This window comes from Canis lupus, chromosome 4, assembly GCF_003254725.2.
Source record: "Canis lupus dingo isolate Sandy chromosome 4, ASM325472v2, whole genome shotgun sequence".
In the NCBI taxonomy this organism is placed as follows: domain Eukaryota; kingdom Metazoa; phylum Chordata; class Mammalia; order Carnivora; family Canidae; genus Canis; species Canis lupus.
The window spans coordinates 72,616,082-72,634,995 of NC_064246.1; positions in this window are offsets into that span (position 1 = coordinate 72,616,082).

Here is an 18,914-nt window from a genome sequence, read left to right on the forward strand (position 1 = left end):
TGAGCCTGATGTGATTTTGAGGAAGGCATGGAGCCTGGTGGTAACAGGCAGAGTCTGGAGCACTCAACCAGGGCCCTTCTTATTCAGAGGCAGCTTATCCTGCCACGTACATCTCACCCAGGGATGTGCTTACATTCTGAATGTGTTTCCAGAAAGGCTCCCTTGCTGTGACTCTGCAAAGTCGGCCCTGGGAAGGCTCCTTTGGCCTCCATCAGGAAGGCTTCCAGCCTCCTCTTCAACTGCAGGGAGCTGTGTTATAAGCGCAATGGTGCTTTAAGAGATGGAAGGAGCCCAGTGACTGCCTGACTTAATCATTTGTGCTGTTGTAAATAAAAAGACTGAGTGAAAGAGTCCAGAAGATGTTTCACGTAATACTTGCCCAGAGAGAAAAGCAGAAACTCTCTAAACACTACAAGAAATTCCCCCAAAGATCAAGATAATGGCACCAGCAGGCCAAGCAGGCGTCTTCCTGCCTTTTCCTTGTCACTCTCTCACTTTAGCCAGATTTCTCCACAGTTCTACCTCAGATTGATCCTGGGTTAGCCCCAACAGACCAGCCCCTTGCAGCCTCAGGATGTATCATTCATCCACTCTCAGCTGCTCCCACACACCTGCAATTTAGCTGTTAATCCTCCCCTGGCTCCTAGAAGAAAGGTAGACACTCAAGGAGGCTTACCAATTCTCTTCATCCACACTTACTTTGGTATTTAAGTTCTGCAATGTTTCTTCAGTGGTGCTGCTTCACAAATAGAATTTAAATGTGCCATATTGGTATTCCAATTTCCCAAACATGACTCCCTAAGGAAAGAGGTCATACTATTTCTTAATTGCAGGTCATGACCATAGTGGGTAGCCACTCTATTTCTAGCCTTTATGTGGCTGACCACACATTGTTAGTCCTAAAGCTGGACTTTGTAATTAGCTTTGAGACTTTGGGAACATTGCTTCTTTTCTCTATGCCTCAATGTCATCATCTACAATAAAAAGGGTGGGGGGTTGGACTCAAATGCTTTTTTAAATCCCTTTCTGCTCTAAGAGATTGAGTTTCTGTCATTCTTCATAATATCTCAAGTGAATTCATATTTCTTTGTTTACATGCATCAGTATATATTTTATTGCATTTTACTAAATAGCTATTTCATTAACAAGTATCACTAATAATGTTTTTGCAATGGGAATATTAATGGATAGTGGGAGTAAGGCCATGTACCACAGGACATTGATTATACAATAAACAAACCAGGGAAGGGCCCTTTGGTGACTCCAGAATGCTGTAAGATAAAGAAAGCTGGAAGGAAAACAGAACATGACACAGCATTACAAAGGGTTTATGAAGAATAACACACACACACACACACACACACACACACACACACGTGGAAACAGCTCTTTTCCATGTATAACCCTTTCCACAGCCAACAAAACAAGCAGTGGAAATTTCCAGCATGACAGACAAGCAGGTCTCAGTCATTAACTCTCTGCTTCCTGAACTTACGCAAGGCTTCATGGTATTTGTAGGCTACCTCCAACCTTTGCTTTAGAAATTATAAATTTTCCATGTCCTTTTGTCAGCTGAGTGCTCTTTCTCTTTGTTATATGATGGGAAACGTCCTAATATTTAAGTTCAATTGTTCGTTTCTTATTGAGACTATAATGAGCTAATTGGACAGATTTTTCAAAAATAACATTTTAAGAACACTAATGGATAGTACCAAATAGCAAATAAAAACACGTGCCCTGTGGCTCTCACTACTGGTGTCAGTTTAGAAATGAGAATGTTTATTTTTTGAACCAATGAATAGACTTTTATAAAACATGCACAATTATTCAGCCTGCTTCCCCAGTGGGAAATGAAGGCTTACTGAGACTTCACTGATGGGTTTTTTCCCCCCTCTTCCCAAGCAAATAGCAACTTGGGAGTGGAAGTGGTCTGAGCATTGGTTCAAATAGCTTCTGACTTCAGCTGCTACTGTCAAAACCTTATGACAAGAAATTGATGATAGTGACAGTTGCCCCAGTACAAACTATTAAAAATGGTAATGATTGAATACTTCCAGGTGCTGTGCTAAGTCTTTTATAAAGTAGATACTGTTAATATCATCCTTGTTTTGGATTTGAGGAAACCAGTTTAGAGAAGTCAAGTAGATTCCTTGAGGTCTTGTAGCTAATAAGTGCAGAATCTGGATTGATTTCAGGTCATGCTAAATTCAGAGACTGAATTCTCAACCTCCTGCTATACTATCTACTTGGAAAGCTCTTTTATTTTTCTCCTATCAAGTATGAGAGTTTCAGCTCTATCTTTTTCCTCCCATTCTGCTAATACCACTCAAAAACTAGATGGTAGGCTGGTATAGCCCATTCATGAGAGAGGATGCAATGATTACATAGTAAAATGCCAGGCTGCTGGAGTCAGGAGGATCTATGAAACTCTCAAATAAAGGTACCCTCAGAAAGGTGGGGCTTGGGGTAGAGTTCCCTCCTCTCATCAAGAGCCACAGCAATCTATGTGTGGTGGTGGGCAAAACCACAGCGCGGACCTAGGTGGTAAATCACCCTGGTCCTCAGCATTGCAGACAGACCCAGGGGCAAACAGGCTGCTAGTCAATGGGACGTATCTGTCCAGAATACTAGATACACCTGATTTGGTATTTTGATTCATCCCAGCCCTAGAGATATTGATTTTTAAATACTTGTAAAAAGGAGAGGTCCCTTTTGAGGGGATCACAATATCCTAAAGCAAAGGAACCTTATGTAGTTAAATTTGTTTATTATTTGTAGTCTATTGTGCATATATTTATACTCAATTTACCATTCATAAACTGCTTATGGTTAATTCCATTAATGCATGTTTTGCTTTTAGAAATAATTCTTCCTGTTGTCTTTATAGAATCCCAAGTTAAAGAATTCCTTGAATGGAAGAACAGGAATTTTATTTACTTGTATATTCTTTTAAAGAATAATTCATAAGAACATTTTAAAAGAAAATTCAAAAGATAATTCATAAGAGCATAAAAAAAGTAGTTTGCTGATGGGGCTTGGAGGAGGGGTGATGTAGAGAGGAAAACTCATGGAGATGACAGAGAACAAGGTTGGGAATGTGACTTTTCACTGATTATCTTTTATATTGGTTATTTTTGAGTCATGTAACCGTGATATCTCTGACGAAAATAACTAAATAAACCAATAAAAGAACTTCAAATAACCCTATATTTTCAAAACTGCATAGACTATCTCTGGAAGGAGGACTGAAGAAAGTGATCACAAAAGTCACCTCCAGGGAGGACCGAGAGGCCAGGGGCAGGAAAAGGAAGGAGGCTTACTCTACTCCCTCACCTGTGAATACTTTGAATTATGCGATGTGTGTACAGATTATATGTTCATGAATAAATAACCCTAACCTAGAATGATTCTTCTGATGACTTATGTGAGAGATTCAGGCAGAAGGATCAAGCAAGAAGTGACCTAGACCTTCACAAAGCCTGTTCCTCATACTGGAAAGGCCTTTTGGCCTAAAGAAATAGTGTCTTCTCTGAATGGTGAATGCCTAAACCATCATAATTTGAGTTTCACTTATTTTAGAAATGGTTTCCTTCCTGTTTCTCTAGGAAGAATCACAGCTTTGGTGACCATTTCCAGCCTAGCAAACATTTAAATATCATAGTGGAAAAATAGCAAGGAAAACAGAAGTAACAACAGGAAATCCCTCTAGTCTGCCCCCTTAAATTCATTCATTCTTTCTTTCTTTCTTTCTTTCTTTCTTTCTTTCTTTCTTTCTTTCTTTCTTTCTTCTTTCTTTCTTCCTTTCTTTTCTTTCTTTCTTTCTTTTTTTTTTTTTTTTTTTTTTTAGGAAGAAGGAAAGGTCTTAGAGTTGCATCACATTCTTTTGTCTTTCAATTTTCCATGTTTCTCCCAATCTTCACATGAACATCTCCAAGCATTCATGTGAAATCGTTTAGGTTCTTTTCAGGATAGGATTTCAAGCAGTATAGAACAAACAGAGGACACCAGGCTCCAGGGTGGGGAAGGGGCCCTCCTGAGACACAAAGTACTAAAAGGGGAAGGGTTTACCTTGCATCAAATCAACTGTACTGTTCTGAGAACAGTGTAACTAGAAAACAAGTGCACTCACTTCTTTGGGCAATAATGTAGAAAAAGCCTGTGTGTATTGCAGGATGGGAGGGCAGTTGGGTGAGGGGGAGCTGTTCTTACTGGGGGGTGGGGAATGTTGCTGTACACAAGCCCTTGGCCCGGGAGGAAGGAAGTGGCTGTCTGAGAATTAGTAATGATCAAAGTTGCCAGGAACATCTTTGTATCAGAGATGAAGTTGACATTACCTTGAATATCTAAGAATATATTTTCTGCTCAAATACTGGATAATCTTATTCTTTCATCCAGGAACTAAAGAATGTAGCTAAAAAGAGTGAATTCTTCTACAGGCTTGGCTTTCCTAGCTGGCAGAGGAGTACATACCCTCAACAAAATATGCTGGATTTCTCTTTAAGTGACTTAATTTTACACAAGGGAATGATAAGTGGAAATGTAAAAAACAAGCCTAGGTTGAGTGATCTGACATATCTTTTTTTTTGGATTGCAAAGTTTAATAGCTCAAAAAATAGTTTCTAACTTCAATTTTGTGCATATACACGGTATTGTGATTTCTTTCTCTATAACTGAAGCAATCAGCGATATGAAAATGCAGCTTTCATCTGGTCACTCATTCTGATTGGGGAGTTCTAAAGGTTCTCTATTTCCTGCTAAGTCAAGCTTACTGCCTTTCTTTGTCTGCAGTGCTTTCTGCAGTATGGTCCTGAATTTACTCAGCCTTATTTCCATGATGCCACAGCAAGCCACCCCTGCTTTATTTAATCTTGGTCTCCTCACAGTCTTCAGAAGACATACTTTCTCCCATCTCCCACTCACATCTTCCTCTTGTCTGCTGCCCTGTTCACTTCTTTTCTTCAAGAACTAAGCCAAATTCAGATTTCCATGAAGATGGTCGTAAGTGGCAAAGGCTTTGTTGATCTCTCCTCTGAATAGCATATGGCTTATGCAGCACTTATGGGAATAAAGCATGTCTACTTCTAGGATTCTGACGTGTCTGTGTAGACAAGTGAATAGGTCTATTTGCATGAACTGAAAAAAATGTTGCCCAAGGCAACAGGGCTGGAGCCTCCTGGTAAAGACACATCCAAGTTAGAGTCAAGGTGGGCAGACAAGGTTGGACAAACCTTTGGCTTCGTTAAGGAAGAAGCAATGCTGGGTACATCACAGTGTCTGTCATTCACATTTTCTTCTGCCCCCATGCAGCCTTCTTTGGGGTTCCATTAAGAGTGTAAAATGAAGAGAGGCATTCAGGCTGAGTTTCTCATGTAACATCCTAGTGCTATGACATTTTGAGGACTCGATGCCACCCTATCAATTCCTTAGGGAGATGGTGGTACCTGGTGGTACCTGGTGTGGTAGCGCCCATAAGGTAGAATTGCCAGATAAGATATTGGGTGCCTAGTTCAATGTGTATTTCAGCGGAGCCTATGTGGCTCATTTGGTTAAGTGTCCAACTCTTGATTTCCACTCAGGTCATGATCTTGGGATCATGAGATTGAGCCCTGTGTTGGGCTCCATGCTTGGCAGGAAGTCTGCTTGAGGTTCTCTTTCTCTCTCTCTCCCTCCCTGGCCCCCCTCTCACTCATATGCTCTCTAAATAAAATATTTAAAAATGTGAATTTCATATAAAAAACAAATAGCTCTTTAGTGTATCCTGTGTAACATTTGGGGCATATTTATACCAAAAGTTATTTAATGTTTATCAAATTCAACTTTAACTGGATGTCCTATATTTTCATTTGGTAAATGTAGCAACCCTACTAATAGTTACAATGGTATCTGAAAGAGGGTAAAATGTCCACTGAGGTTCAATGGAGCCCAGAGGAGGGAATCCAGATATGATAACTAGGCAGTTAGCAGGCTTCTCTTTCTCAATAAAAAGGTGAAACATTGAGAAGAGAAAGCCTTTTGACCTTTCCACTTGCTTCATGTTGTTGAATTACTCATGATTCCTGGAGTGATGACAGTCATCTAGAGGTCATGGGCTAGAAGTAGGAGGATGAAAAGACAAGATACCATGGAGAGTGAAGCAAAAGATTGCAAAGAGCATGGATCTTTAAGACATTGTTGAGCTCCATCTAAGGAGGCTCAACCTTCCCTGAGACAAATCTGGGTTGGATCAGTATTTGAATAACATTCAAATTCTATTAGGAAGGAAAAGGGAAAAAATGGATATTGGTTAGGCCATCAACAGTGGCACTAACAATGTAATCAGCAACCACCTGCATAGTCCATCCATAGACATTGTTTCTTCAGGCCTCAATTACTGACCATGGAACATGAGGATTTTAAGTATAGGTACAGAAATTAGAAGTCTAGAAAGAAAAAGAGGATATTAAGTATAATGCAGTAGATGTGCTGGTATTCCCCTTTATTCATTTTTTTTTTTTTTTTTGGTGTTCAATAGACTACCAATATGGTTGAATGTCAAGCATGGCTGATATGGTTAAAAAAAATTAATGGTTACCTTATTCCCTATCAGATCCCTGCTCATATATTCTTCCTTCATCCACACAGGGCCCCTTGATTCCCTACACCATCATTCCCATCTCCTCTTAAATGTACATCCCTACCTCAGTCACTGGAAAATATCTTCTCAGTAGTCAGGGAGAATTTAAGGACCCATAAACTCAATAGCCCAAGTGTAGTCAACTTTGCCACTTATCAGTCATTCTCTGAACTCATACTAAGCTTCACATCTGACTGCCTACCTCTAGATTTCTCAGAGTTGTGAAACATTTGGCATTTTTGTTGCTTAGGACACTTTCAGGTGTTCTATTACCTTTAGACAGAAGCATCCCTAGCTGATAGAGAAGAACCATGTTCTTGTTCATGAGCATATGTGAAACACCCTTTATCAACTTCTGGAACTGTTTAGGGGGAGCATTCCAGGAAAGTAGAGTCCTAAATTTTCAGGTAACAGAGAGAGCCAAACATGGGTTACATTTAGCATCTCTAACGAAAAGTTGATGGATATAAGTGAGCATCAAGCCTCCATGAGGACTTCAGAGAACCCTCTGAGAACCCAGAGACTTTCTTTTTTATTCTCATCCCTCAATTGCATGACTCCACACACATTTATTAATTGGCTAATTAAAGTATTTAGTTGGTTCATGGAGGATTTCCAACTTAATCTAAACCTGAAAGGGAGGATTTGAAAGGTGGTGTGGAGAAAGAATAGGGTTAGGTTAGGTTAGGTTTAAGAACAGAGGTCCTAGAACCGGCCATTAGCACAGCATATTTGGTGCCTAAGTATTAGGTCCCCCAAAAAAGGATTAGTAAGAGTTTCATGATGGGGGGAACAAATGCTACTCTGGACGCATTGCTAAGTATTTGGGGTGGGTGTAGTAGATCACTGGGAGCCACTGTAGTCCTTGAATAGTGGAGGAACACAAGGACAGAAATAGCTTAATGAAATTCATTAGTCAGCAATCCATAGGACCTATTAAAGGAAAGACATTGGTTAAAAAAAAAAAAAGGAAAGACATTCGTGATATAGAAAGGCAGTTAGGAAGCTCTTATAATGATTGAGGGATGGATTATAGGATGATAAGGAAGCAAGTGGAAAAAAAGTGAATCCTAGAAATAGTTTGGTTGAAGAATTTACAGAAGGGAAGAGAAAAAAAAAACTAACGTTTGCTTGGTGCCTACTCCATGCCAAGCACTTCACATACACCACCCCATTTAGCAAGCTATATTACTACACTCTCCATCCAGTGGGGGGACCCAATCTGTAAACATGTAACAATTTTACAGAGGGAAAACAGTTCTAATAAAAGTATATATAAGAAAACTATTAGGGTATCCAGGAAAGAGGCATGGACCCAAGGAATGTCTTGAAAGATGTGTGAAAATTTAGCAGAAAAGTCAGAGGAGAACATTCCAGACAGATGGATGGTATGTGCATAGTTATATCATTGGCAAAATCTTTGCATGTGGTGTCTTCTGGAGAACTTATTAATACCAAGGAGTTTGTCTGAGATATTTGAATGAGGTATTTGCAGACAGGGCAGGGGGGCTTTTGGGGACCTTTAAATAATACCATGCAGTTAACTGCCAATTTGGCATCTTAGAAAAACTATAGCTATAGCCTTTGTGGAAACATCTCCAGAGATTTCTGCTGGAAGTAATGCTCCATGATGTGGTGATGCAAGAAGGTGGTAAAGTATCGAAGTTCCTCATGTCCTTTATCTCCCACCCTTTCCAGGATTCTCCAGGGTCACCTGCCTCTCCCCCAGACCTCCACCCCTACCTGTTCTGTCCATGCTGGGAGCTACACATATTCTGAACACAGAGAGCTAGACAGCATCCTCTATTTGCTCTTGGGGCTGACTTTGCAGCCTCCTCTTTTGCCATCTTCCTAAATATTGCAGACCACCCTTCTTATGACGTCCTGTGACTGTGGCTTTCTGACATTTGATTGGGAGTCCTGGGTGTGACAGCAGAGACCTCCTGCTCAACCCTCGAATGTTCAGGACATTGTTTCCTTGTGTGTGTGTGTGTGTGTGTGTGTGTGTGTGTGTGTGTGTGTGTTTCTCTCTCTCTGCTGTCCTTGGAGATAGGCAGGAGGCCCCAGATAACCCTAATATCAGGAGGGATCATCTCTGTCTCAAAAAGCAAATGCTCTAGTTCTGGGAGGGGTGGGTGGGTTGACTGCAGATGCACTCCCTGTCACGTCCCCTTGCTTGACCAGTTGGAACCTTGCTCTGTGGCATTTGGTGAGGATAAGGAGTGTTCTACAATTTGTTTGAAAAGCTAGCAAAGGCTTCCGTGTTTCTACACTGATTCTGCTGCCACTCAAACTTATTTTTTAAAGCATCATGAATATTAACATTCTCTTCATATTACTCTTCCTTCAAATAATTTCTAAGGAATATGCCCAAATGGCGTAGGAGTAGGAGTCAGGAGAGCCAGGAATCTGCAGACCTAACTTTTGGGTTGGATTTAGCCTCTATTCATTCATTCTATATCCTTGAGCAAGACATGACTTTTTCAAGCCTTATTTTCCCCATTTGTTAAAAAAAAAAATGCAAAAGAGTTTTCTCCCATTCCTTAGCATTTCTATTAGGACTGGACCTGGTTATATACATTATAGTGATATAGGAAGCATAAATATGATAGATGGGCATTATCATCAGGTAGCAAGACAAAATAGTTAACAACACAGACTCTGGAGCCATATTTTCTTTAAAACCATATTTTTCTCTGGAAGATGAGGATAATGATGCAATCCAAAAGCACCGAAATCCCCAAAGTTGGAAACTAAATTTTTTCATGAGTGGGGCAACCACACTTGTTTAGTGGCAAAATTGACATGAGGGTTTTTATGGTCTTTGTCTAGCCCATTTGCTGCAGAGATCTCAGTGTGCTTGTGTACTGGGTGCTGCCCCAAATCCCCTGAGAATCATATATAGTATGAAATGCATGCACTGTATTGTTTTTTCTGAAATATGAAAAAATCTGAATTGGAAACACATTTGGCTTCAAGAAAGTTGGATATGGGATCATGGGCTTTGGTACCAAACTCATAGGGCTGTTGTGATAATTAAATAAATAGATTCAGCATAGCGCCTGGCCCATGGTAGATGCTTAGCAAATTTAGCTGCCATTACTATTCCCTCTGGTACTGCAGCCCTCAACACGAATGCTCTAGACCTGTTTCCTTATTTGTGCCTGTAACAATTTTTAAAAAGATTTTATTTATTTATGTATTTGAAAGAGAGAGAACACGTAGTGGTGAGGGGCAGAAGGAGACAAGCAGACTCCTCACTGAGCAGGGACCCTGATACAGGGCTCAAAGGGAACCTAGATGTGGGTGGAGCTTGATCCCAGGACCCTGAGATCATGACCTGAGCCAAAGGCAGATGCTTAACCAACTGAGCCACTCCTGTGTCTGTAACTATTAACGTCTAAAATTCTTTCCATTCAACCACTTAGCACTTGCTTTTCCTGAAGCTCCTGTCTTCCCAGCTCTCTGCCAAAATGCTGTCCCCATTTAGAACAGAAAGTTCTCCCTATAGCCACCTGAGGTCCCTTCCTTCTGCCTTCTTGGTGATTAGTTGGATGGTTTGCTTACAGGTGAAAGAGGCTGGGAGAGCGATCTGGGAAGTAGCCCACTGGTCTCAGACTCCCAACTCAGCCTGACATGCTTTCTCATGGGCCGTACCTGGGATACTATGGGTGTGAGTGCATCTCCTCACCTTTTTAGAAAAGTTACTTGCTCCTTTCTAGACCTCAGTTTTGCATGGATAATGCACAACAGTCAGCTTAGAGGATAGCTTCATGCCTCTTAGCTCCCTTATATCCTATCTCCTGTTATGCTGCCCTAGACCTATTGTCTTTGTGAACTAGGGAACCATATCCTCCATACCTTCAGTAGTCAGATGACATCAAAGTGGGAATGCTGCTTCCCTTCAGCTGCGAGTACATCCAGTCTCAAGAGGGGCCAAATGCAAGGCATTTGCAAACAGTGTTACCAAGGAACTAGATCCTCTTTCCCCAGCTATCTGGGCACTGAAACTAACCTGATTGTAGGAATAGGCTCTGGGTCATCTCCTGGATAGGGTTCAAGATGAATGGACAGTTTCAAGTTCAAGGAGACCCAGCCTTGTAGCTAGGGGGCTGCAGGCAAGGTTGCCACCCACTGATTAAAGTCAGAGGCCAAGTAGCACAGTGACCAGCATTGGAAATCTGGTCAGTAGACTGAAGAACCCTGGTAGCCGTGGGAGAGGCTGATGGAGAAGCAGGATAGGGATGCCGGAAGTGACAAGTCTTCAGGTCAGGACTCTAGCTCAGGAAGGAGCCTGAGGTGATAAGATAATGAGTGATAAGAGGGGAAACAGTAGAATCCTGGTGCTGCGGATTGGGTCACCCAATGGTGAGGAGGAAACACTATAACCCTCAAGTGCCTGGGACCCCAGGGCTCTTCTCTGGAGCACCAAATGCTGCCACGTTGCAGCAAGACACTAGCAAACGCCAGAGTTCTCTTTATCACCACAAGGAGGACCACAATTTTGTTTCAGAAACAATGTAATCAACTAGAAACACTAATATCCCCAGCGTCCCAGTTGTGTTTAGTAAGATATAAGCAGAAATCCTTGGGAGGAGCTGTGGGAAAACCTGTGTAAGGGGTTGATTCAGCTGGCACATGCATTTGCCTTTCACCCTTGCCCCTTTTTCCTGCCTGAGATTCAGACAGGAAACTGAAAGAGAAATAGCTGTCTGTTGAGTGGGAAGCCCAAAGCCACAAGCTAAGCTGGGTGGGGCTGGAAGCTGAAGGAAGCCTGAGACCCCAATGGCACTGGGAGCCACAGGGCAACTCTGAAAATGACACTGCACCTCCTTGTCATGTGAGAAAAATGAACTCTCATTTGGCTTATCTACTGTGGTTGCGCTCTGTTTTATGCAGAGAGACCCTGTCCTAACAGGCACACATACCTGACTTACTGGGTTGTTGGGAGGATTAGATGAGATGCCTCAGCAGACTCTTGAGGGTTGACGTGAACTCAGTAGAGATTGCTGAGCACTCAGAATCCAGCTTTGGGAACTTTTCCTATTCCTAAGCCCCTGTAAGTGGTGGGAACCTAAGCCACAGACACACTTCCTACACGTCCCCTACTTGATTAACTAACCCCAGACTTAGTGGGGTGGGGTAATCCTGTGACCACAGTGCAGATGTGTCAGTAAATCCAGCTGCAGGGAAGCAGTTTAGAAAAACTAGAGGAAGCAAGGCAGAGGATGACGTACGTGGTGGCTTACTGAAAATCCATCTGCATCTGCACTTCCAGAAAAAATTTCTCTGTTCATGTGCCCTCAATGGTGGTTCAGGAGACTCTCTTCACATTCAGAATAGCATTCATCCATTTGCCAAATACTTCCTGGGCACCTACATGTGTCAGCTACTGTATTCAGTGCTGGAGGTACAAAAGTGAATTAAGATAACAATCCTTGGCCTCAAGCATCTTCTCTGGGTACTATTTTTTTTTCTTTTTCTTTTTCTTTTCTTTTTTTTTTTAAGAAAATGGGGCCAAAAGATGAAGGGTACATTTGGGTTAAATATGAGGCAAGAAAAAGCTCTGACTACTGACATTATTGTCATTTTGTATCCTCTGACTGATGCTGTAAGAATAATATACCCTGGGTTTTGAGAGGTGGGGGATATTTCCAATCTAGCCTGAAGTGGAAAGTTACTGGTATGCTCAGAAGTAAGCTTCCATAATTATGGGCTGAGGTCAGACAAACTATAGAGAGTTCTTAATTTCTAGCATTTCCTTGGGCTGTAAGTAAACGACCACTTGACCCAGGTAAAACATGCTGTCTCCTTAAATGGAAAATACCCAGATGGTGGAAATTTTATGTTATTTACAAATGGGAAACTCTTGTATCTTCAGTGATATCCACTGTACCACACTCTGAACAACTGACTAACAAGGTTGTACCAGCCCACCATTTCTCATTTTTGCTCCTCACTGGAAAGATATTTGAATATGCAGTATAAACCATATATCCAAATGCTCTCGGGTAAGAACACTTTTGAATCCTAACTGCTCCTCACCAGCTGGTGAGCAGCCAGGCAGTTACTTGACATCACCGAGTCAATACTTCCTACCCCTTAGTGTTGTCATGAAGATTAAAAATAACATATAAAGAATGGACTGTACTTGGTACAGAGTTGGAGCTTAAAACATGTTAACTATGGGAGAAATGAGATGGGGATGGGGAGAAAGAATGGGAAATCTTTTCTCAGAGGGATGATCTGGGCTAGAGCCAGTGTATTACCCAACAGACCTTGTGCCATCTCTGTCCAGACACAGCCCATCTTCAACAGACTCCAGAGCCAGTTCAACCTCTGTTCTGCTGCATGCTGCCTCAATGGCCTTCAAGCTGCTGGGGAATGTGGGGGTTCTCCAATTATTTGAACAAAAGCTACATTTCAGTGGGCAGTTCTAGAGGGTCTGTGAAATGAGCAGGTCTGATGCCCCATTGGATGAATCTGCTTTGTGAGTCTAGTTGAGGGTTTTCATGAAAGGCTTCCCTATGTAAAGACCTTAATTTCCTCATCTCTTCTATGGAGGTGATTGTCCTAATCTCCTCTGATAATGGTGGTGGTGGTGGTAGGGGATTAAATCGAATGATAAGCACCTAGTATGATGACAGGGAGGAAATGAGAGCTCCAGAAAGATTTCTCCATTCTCCCCATGACCCCGCCCTCTTGTCATACTGCCCTAAACAGAGAGTATGACTGCCAGAGAGCCAACAACATGGGGCAGGACAAATATAGGAAGCCACTCTTAGCATCTTACACTTTAGTTGCAATTAGTTTCTCAGGCCAGCCAGGGCACTCCCTAGCCAAGCTCCATTCAGCCCCAGTGCATACTAGAATTGCTAGGCAGTATTCTAAAAATTATTGATATTGAGCATGAATTCCCTTTCCCCAAGAGAATCTGTCTTAACTAATAGCTCCTTGAAAGAATGAGCACCTTTCTGGTTTTAGTTTTTTCCTCTGCAAATTGAGAGCAGAGAAGTGGAGTAACTCACTGAGTTTTGCACAGCTGGAGAAGGGCCCCAGGTCTGCTGAACTCCAGCCAAGGGCACTCACCCCACTGGATACTGTCTTTAGTTACAGTTATGATATTCTGTCCCTTATGGATTTTTTGCATGAATTTGGAGTTTGAAAAGAGTGCATTTAAGTATTATATATCTTGATTATGAGGTTTTTTGGCACCCCCTTAAATTTTGTACTTGAGGTCACAGCTAAACGATGGGGAGTGCTTAAGAGAAAACCTCATATCATTTCCCTGGGTCCAGAAATTGCATCCAGGAAGCAACATGAACTGGGCATCTTGTCCCTTTCCTTGGAAGGTCATGCTCAGTTTCATTGTGGTTTTGTGTTATGTTTCCAGGAGTGGTGATGGCCAGTCATGAAGATAAGGATTAGCTGCTGGTCTGTGGCAGAGCTGGACATAGGCCCAGTGAACTTCTGAGGCTTCTCTGCAAGAAATCAGTTGAGGATCATTTTAAGACTGTTTAGATTTTGGCTGTGTCTCTTTTGCAGCTTAAGCAGCAGATGAAATTCCTCCAGGAAGTATTTATTATTTAACTGCCACTGGCTCACAGCTAAGCTTTGGCTAGCTTGACATTTTCAGCCCATACTAATCTGAATTAGGTAATAAATGGTGACAAGACCTGAACCATGCCCTCAGATACCATTAGACCGAAAGATAGTTGATTTACCTGGAGGGAGCTCTGTGCTTCTCAGGTCAGGAAATACATGAATGGTTTGCAGAGGAAACATTCAGACAAGGCAGAGCCAGAGATCCAGGTGAAAAGTCTTTTCCTGAGATGATAGATATAGGTGTGGTGCTCGCAGGTAGAGTCCCACCCCTATGGCAGCATCTGCCTCAGGGAGTGTTTCCAGTCATCTCAAAGGACATCGCTGAAATCTCAACAGTTTCTCCAAACTCAACTTTATTTTTACTTCAATTCCCACTAGAACATAATAAGCTCCACAAGGACAAGAATTCTTACTGGTTTTGTTCTAGGCTACATCCTCAGCAATTAGACTGGTGCTTCACCTAAAATAAGTGCTGATGATCATGTCACCCTCCTAATCACAGCTCTTCAGTATCACTCTGTTTCTGTTAGAATAAATGCTGAAGCCCTTACCAATGACCTACATGATCTGTCCCCTAATTGCTTCTTTAATTTCAGGTCAAGCCACCTTTTCTTCATGCACTATATATTCTAAGCTCTGCCCTCCCAGGGCTTTGCAAATGTTTTCTTCAGCATGAAAACACACACACACACACACAGAGGACACAGAACCAGCTCCTTCCCAACCCTCAAATATCTCACATGAAGGTCCTTTCTTCAACTATTCTAAAAATCCTTCTCTGACTATTCTTATTCATGGACAACCTCTTCTCTTGCATGCTCATGTCTGTGTCCTGTTTCCTTCATAGCACTTTTCTCAACTTGTAATTGAATATTTTAAAAAGTGTACTCTACTGCTTATTGTCTGTTTCTATGTTAGACTTCACAATCCATGAGGGAACGAATATGACTCTGTTTGTTCCAAAATATCCATATTTCTCTGAAAGACCCTCACATAGAATAGATACTTACAAATTACCTGTTGAATCAATGAATGAATGTCTTTAGTGTATATGACCATGTCCTAGAATAAAATATAAAGATGGTGTTCTCCATCTCTCCTTTGTACACTTTCTTCCCTTTAGGTACTCTCTTTGCTTGTCCCAGTGGCTAAATACTGTCTGTTAGCTGCCCAGGCCACCTTATACACCCCAAGCTCAGGTCTGACAGTCTAGACAATGCCCCACTAGATGCTAAAGGCTAGAATGTCATGATGTGCTGTGCATAATATTTAGCTTTTAACAGACATGCATCCTTCTAAATACTGTGGGAATTTAGGACATTATAGAAGCTTAAGGGGAAGAAATTTATGTGAGGACAGGAGGGCCATTCACTCCACAGAGGCAGCCGGCTGGCCTGTTTATGCAGAAAAGAGATCCTGGCATAGCTATCATAATCAGATAAAACCAGGTTCATCTGGGATTTTCATGCTATTTTCTTGACCATTCTAACCATATATTGCCTACTCTGCACTATTTTCCCTTCTTACATAAAATTGAAGAGGAATAATAGAAAGACTGTCATACACCACAATGTTAACCCTACTTACATTTAGATATTAAGATATGAGTGTTTTTAGGGTTTTCCCCCACCTTTGTCCATTTAAAACTTTCTATTGAGATTTTGTTACTTTTATAATTTTAGAATACTTATTTCAGTGCTCTCTTCTGTGTTTGTATATATATAGTATCTCAATTGTATAGAGCTATGCTGTCCAATATGTAGCCATTAATGTCATTTGAATATTCAAATTTAAATTAATAAAAATTAAATTCAGTTTAAAACTCAGTTCTTCAGTAGCCATATTTCAAGAGTTTGGTAGTCACGTGTAGCTAGTGGCTATTGTTTTGAACAGCACAGATATAGAATATTTCCATTACCCCAGCAAGTTCCATTGGAAAATGCTGGTATAGAGCATGTAGGTTTTAAACATTTGAATAGAAAAACAGAGTCTTACAGATGTGGAAGACTATTGTTGAAATAAAAGTTTAAAAAGATCAACTGAGTGGGTACCTTGTGATTCAAATGCGGTAGTATCGAGTCCCCTCTGAGAAAAGGCTCTAGTTTGCTTACCTTTTATAGCTGTGGAAGCTGAGTTTAGCCATCTGAGAGTTTTTCAGAGTAATCTGTAAAGGCTAAACAAAATGCCCACATGATGTGTTCAGTCTCTGAGGCCACTCCTAAAACCCACCTTTCTATGTGAAATTTTTTTTTAAATTTTTATTTATTTATGATAGTCACACAGAGAGAGAGAGAGAGAGAGAGGCAGAGACACAGGCAGAGGGAGAAGCAGGCTCCATGCACCGGGAGCCCGACGTGGGATTCGATCCCGGGTCTCCAGGATCGCGCCCTGGGCCAAAGGCAGGCGCCAAACCGCTGCGCCACCCAGGGATCCCATGAAATTTTCATAAGCATACTTGTGATTAGATTTCTTATTTCTCTAATTCTTGTTCCCATCATAAAGGCCTTTAGGATCTGTTCTTGACTGACTTCTCTTTAATTAACTACTGGATAACCTAGTGCTAAGGTAAATTTATTATGCAACCAGCCCAGGGGGTCATGCTCAGCAAGTGGCCAGGTCCTTCTTTGAAAGGGCAGAGGCTAAGTGACCTTTGACACAACAGCACAAGATCTGAGAACCTAATCTTTCTATGTAATTATCAAAATTTTTCTGGTGTCAAGATGCATTCCCAAACCCACACTCAGTGACCTAATGAATGTGTCATGTCTACCTCAGTCATCATTAGCAAGAGGGACCTATCTAGCTTACTTGTTGAGAGGTGTAAAGATATAGTCATTCATAGATTAAAAACAACAACAACAACAACAACAACAACAACAACAACAACAAATCAGTGAGCATCAACCATGTGCTACATACTGGGGATAGAACAGTAATGAAGGCAGACCTGGAGACTGCCTTACAGAGCAGCACCTCAAATTATTATAATACCAACTTTATCAAAGTCAAGGATAATTTTAAATAACCAAAAATGAGCTGACACCTAAGGCTCAGAGGTGTCTCTAATGTGCAGTAAAGGTAAAACTCTAACTAATCTAAATCAAAAAAGATACTGAACATATGAGTGTGTTTTATATCAATTAGCTTCTCAAGAGATCCCATAAATGTCATTTAGGTCTGTGCAAGAGGAAAGAGACAAAATGTTTCTGTATTCGGGTCCTATAGGGGACATTAATCACCATATGAAACAGTGCAAGGTAGTAAACTGCCAAGACCTATGATGTACTTCAATGTCCTTTCTCTAAGCACCCTGAGTTAACATGGAACAAGAAAGATCTACCAAAATGTTGATTAAAGTCCATGATGAAAGATTATTTCCTTAAATAAGTAGGATGTGGAGAATATATGACAATGTGAAAATAGAAGTACAAATTAAAAGGGAAAATGTCTTCATAAAGCATCTTTTTATAAGAAAAGAAGGAAAGAAAAATTTGGATATAATCTTAAGAAAGAGGCACTCAGATAATACCTCCTACAGAGCATGTCTTATTGCGTAGAATGTAGGCCAGTAAATCTTCTGAAAAATCTCTCTTTTCTCATGGGACAAGCTTCTAGATCCCACACTAACATGTTGCAAAGATGTCTGATTGAAGTTCAGGGGTGGGAAAAGAAGAGAGGGGCATGCAAAGTGTTTGTGTTTTGGAAAATATTTATTGAGCACAAGAGTATGTAACATTTGAGCCCAAAGACATTTAGGAATCATCAATAGTTGTTAATTATTAAAGAGTATGAATGAAATCACTGGACAATGTAATATGAGAAGAATAGGAGCCAAGCAGGAACACTTGAGTATTCCCAAAGTCTAAGGTCAGGACAGAAGATAAGGAATCTATTAAAGGGTTAGAGAATGAATAGTCAAAAGAAACCAGCAGTGTGTTGCCAGAGAAGTCAAGGGAGTAAAGAATTTAGAGAAAAGATGCTTGTTTAAATGCAGCTAGAAAGTACAACCAGCTAAAGATTGTAAACTATACATTGCTTTAACAACACATGCCGGAGAAGTTTGAGTGGAATAGAATGAGCGTAACACAGATTGAAAGAGACTGAGAACTGACAGGGAGGAGAAGAAATGTGGATGGGACCAGCCATTACTGGGAAGGATTCTAAAATGAAGACCCATGTAGACACTGTTAATAAGCTTTTAGTCCTAAAGAATCTGGCTTGCTAAATTGTAGAGATTTATTTCTGGCTGACCTGTCTGGCTACAACGATGGGAAACAATCATACCTGACCTTTTGATCTGAGGAAGTATCCAAAAAACAGAGCATTCTTAACCTGATTCTTCTCTGGTTATTATAAACATTGTTTAGTCCTTAGAGAAATAATGCTTTTGAGCATTTTCTCCATAGCAATTTTTCTTGCCCTTCTCTATAGTATAGAAATTGCCTGTAAGAATTAAATCTATGGAGTTCAAGAAAAATGAGTTGGCATCTCTTCCATAAGTGAGCTTTGGAGGTTAGCACACTGAGCCCGGCAAAGCATCCACAGTAGAGGCAAGGAATTAGTATCATGTGCTATACATAGACACTAGGTCCTATTAGCCTTTAGGTAAGCAGAGAAGATGATCAGTGTGCTTCAGATCTGCCATGTGTCCTGAAGGCTTTGCACAGAGAAACACCCTGGAATTGTTGGAAGACAG